Source organism: Gossypium raimondii, chromosome 13 (assembly GCF_025698545.1).
Source record: "Gossypium raimondii isolate GPD5lz chromosome 13, ASM2569854v1, whole genome shotgun sequence".
NCBI classification, from domain to species: domain Eukaryota; kingdom Viridiplantae; phylum Streptophyta; class Magnoliopsida; order Malvales; family Malvaceae; genus Gossypium; species Gossypium raimondii.
Window position 1 is genome coordinate 49,158,020 of NC_068577.1, and position 4,074 is coordinate 49,162,093.

At 36.5% G+C, this 4,074-nt stretch overlaps 1 pseudogene; it reads left to right on the forward strand.

Annotated features, from left to right (window-relative positions):
- The first annotated feature begins 1,722 nt into the window (after nucleotides 1-1,722).
- Nucleotides 1,723-3,854, forward strand: LOC105761431 (equilibrative nucleotide transporter 1-like; annotated as a pseudogene).
- The last annotated feature ends 220 nt before the right edge of the window (nucleotides 3,855-4,074 follow it).

Consider the following 4,074-nt stretch of genomic DNA (forward strand, 5'->3'; position numbering starts at 1 on the left):
AGAAAATTACCCAAAAACACTTCACAGTATTGGACTAAATTGAAACAATAATAAAATATTTTGTAAATTTTAGAATAAACAAAAACAATTTAAAAACACTGAAAAAACAGGGGGACCAATTGCGCAAATGGCCCATTTTAAAGAAATGCGCGGATCCTCTCCGGGTCAGATCGGGTCAACACGCGGGCATTTGGGTACATCAAACACGGCGCCGTTTTTCAAATCCAATAAAAATCCTTCTTCAAACCCTAAAAACATTTCTCCTATGCCATTTGAAGCTGCGCCGCAGCGCTCCCTCTGTCGTTCCAGTCTCCTCCTTTTCCGACCAGATAACGATGAACGAGGGCGCCCGACGGCTCTCTCGATGGTAAGTCCTCCTTTCCTTCCTCTCTTTGTTTATTTTTGTTTTAGGAAAACAAAAGAAAAACAAAATAAAGTAAAATCTGTCACCTTCAAAAATCCTTGCTTTTCTATTTTTTCTCTTTTTTTTTCTTTAACTTTCAATACAAAATTTGTCTAATCCCCATTACAGATTCTTTAATCGATTTTTATAGCCGAATAAAAAAAAACTCTCAAAAACTCCCCCTTTACATTTTTGTCCTATTTTCTGCTATTATTGATCATTTGTTGCATGTGAAGGAGAACGTCGAAACGGACGTTGTGCAGTGCTGCTGAACGTGCGAGCAACGACATGGGCAATGGAACGGTTGCTGCGACAGAGGCGGCTGCTGCTAATTGCTTAGGGTTCTTTGATTCTGTTTAGTGTTTTAGGCTAGTGGGCTTACTTAGGGTTGGGTCTGGTGTATTCGGTCATTGGGCTTTAGGTTAGTATAATTGGGCCGGGCAAAAAATTGGTTATTACAGAGAGAATTCTGTGTTTTGAGTTAGAAAGATTTTTTATTTCAAGGTTTTGGGTTTTCTTTAATTCTCTCCATCTTTATTTATGTTTTTTATTTATTATTTGGAATTAACTTGACCTGGCCCACGAAAGAACTGATGAGTCACGACTGCAAATAATAGATATCTATAATTTATATAAAATAATAAGTTTGAAGAAATTTATTAAGTTGATATTTTAAAATTTATTATAGTATTTTTTTACTGTAATAATTATAATATTTAATTAGATGTAATTATATCTTCTTTATTTAATTTTAGGTTGTAATATGGTATTTTTAGTTATATATATTTGTGAAATAAAATGATAAATTTAATTATATGAATTTAATAACAAATTTAGTAGTGTTTTTTAGAGTCATACTTTTGGATAAAATGAACTGTCTTTAAGAATAAAATTTTAATTAATTATTATTGACTAGTAATAAATATTTTAAAAATAAAAACATTAATGTATTATATTAGAACTCTCCTTATTACTATATTTATTAATTATTAACTTATTTTATGTACTTCCACCTACCTACTTGACTATATTTATTAATTATTAATTAGTTTTATGTGCTTCCGCCCATCAACCTACCTCTTACTTTGCTATATTTATTAATTATTAATTTGTTTTATGTACTTCCAACTACCAACATGACGTCTTAATTTGCTATATAGTTCCACGTTTTATGTATGTTTTAATTTGTGACGTCATAAATTTAATAATTATATATTTAAAAATAATATATAATAAATAAAAAATATATGGTTTAAAACTAATAATAACAACAACACATATATAATGAAATGAAATAAAAAATATACTTGTGTTTGGTTCAATGTATTAGGTAATCCATTACTGACCGATTACGCGCCTATTACATTACGCCCCTAATCCGGCGTTTGGTTCGCTGTAATAGGTATTAAGCGCGTAATACAATCCCGACCTAATCCCCAAATTCCCTGCTTTTCTAATCCCTTCCCAAATCGAGTAATAGGTATTACGTCTGGCTTCCCTCCCCAACTCTCTATTTTACCCTCCCTCCCTACCCGACCCTCTCCTCTTCTGTCCTCATAATTTCTCCTCCCAGTTGCATTTTGGTGGAAAAAAACAAAACAAAACCAAACAAAAACAGAAATGGGTTTCCCCGATGCATCCGCAATCGACGGAGGCCCGGAACCCGACTCTGAATCCGCCCTCCTCCTCCGCACATTCCTAAAACCAGAAGACAAATTCAATTTGGGCTACATCATCTACTTCACTTTGGGCGTTGGCTTTCTCCTCTCATGGAATAGCTTCATCACTGCCGTCGATTACTTTTCCTACCTCTACCCGGAAGCTTCCGTCCACCGTGTTTTCGCCGTCGTTTACATGGTCGTCGGCCTCGCTTGCCTCTTGGTCATTGTATTTTATGCTCACAAAAGTGAAGCTTACATGCGAATCAATGTTGGTTTGGGCATTTTCGTGGTTTCCCTGCTCATCGTGCCTGTTATGGATGCGGTTATATTAAGGGTCGGGTCGGATTGTATGACGGATTCTACGTCACGGTCGGTCTTCTCGCTCTGGCGGGTATAGGCGATGCGCTTGTTCAAGGTGGGCTCATTGGAGCGGCTGGGGAATTGCCTGAACGCTACATGTAGGCTATCGCTATGGATCCGTGGTTCTGGTAATTTAACGAACAACTTTTTGACTAACTATAGATATGGATGTTAATTTAATTTTGTTGATCCATGAATTCTTGAAAGTTGGTGAAGTTTATTAGATTGGTACTTAAAGGAGTCATTAGTACTTTGCTTAAGGGCATCGAGCTGTTCAGTAATTACTAATTATTATAGCTGAAGTAGCCCAACCAGTGGTTTGACTCAAGGATAGCTTAATTATATGTTAGTTGTTTTCAAGGTATGTTTTGCTTTAACAACTTGAAAGTTTCCTTGATTCGCCAGGTATGTAATAAAGCTCTTGATGACACTATGAACTCTGAATCTTGAACATTTTTCCTCTACCACACATGGTCTATGGCTATGCTTTTTATATGGTGTAATAGAAATTAAACCATAGTTACTATTAGTACCCATGTGGTCAGTAGTTTCACTTGAATATTCCTGGATACAAAATTCATTTCTTTCATTTTTTATCTTTTGTATTGAATCATATTATATGAAGAACTGTTTGCTTCCTCGTCTAGTGAAATTTTAATTTGTCAAATTGTTGGGCTAGGGTCCTTGTTTCAATGCTAAGGATCCTAACCAAAGTCAGTATTTCCACAAGATGTCGATGGCCCGAGAAAGAGTGCCTACCTTTACTTTTTACTAGCATTGTGTTTATGGTCATATGCATAGTCTTGTACAATGTGGCACACAAACTTCCGATTATGCAAGATTATGAGGAGTAAAAGGTCGAGGTCATTAAGGAGGAAAAAAGAGAAAGGTCCCATGACCGGCCTGTTTGGAGAGCAACCTTGTAGAATATAGTAGGAACAGTCAAGTGGTATGGATTTGGGATCGTCCTCATATATGTTGTGACTTTATCAATATTTCGGGATACATCATGAGGATGTGCACTCATTGGTTCTCAAGGACCTGTATTTGGTCCTCCTTATAACAAAGCTACAATGTGTTTGACCTGGTTGGCAAATCGTTGATGCAGTCTATCTCCTTGAAAATGCAAAGGTTGCTATTTCCGCTTGTGTTGTGAGGTTATTGTTCTTTCCTCTCTTCATAGGTTGCTTGCACGGCCCTCGGCTCTTCCGAACGAGTTTCCGGCCTCACATCGACTTGCCTTCTAGGTCTAACTAATGGCTACTTGACAAGTGTGTTAATGATCATGGCTCCCAAATCTATCCAGATACAACACGCAGAGACTTCGCATCGTTATGGTGTTGTTTCTAGTAGTTGGTCCGCATCGGATCACCATAGCTTGGTTCGGGTCATCGATCATCACCAAGATCTCTCCAACAGTGGCGCTATGAATTTGTGCTAATGATGTTTTTACCTTTGTAAAGTTTATCTAAAAGCCGTTGTTTGTAGCAGTGTTTTTCTTCAAATTGTATGATGAATATGTGCTCAAGTGTGCATATCTCGCTTTCAATGTATGCTCGTATCTTAAAAACATGAAAAAGAAAAATGGAAACATTTGGCTATTATCTGCTTTTAGTCTAGTTTGCTTCCATTGGATGTTGCAAGAAATAT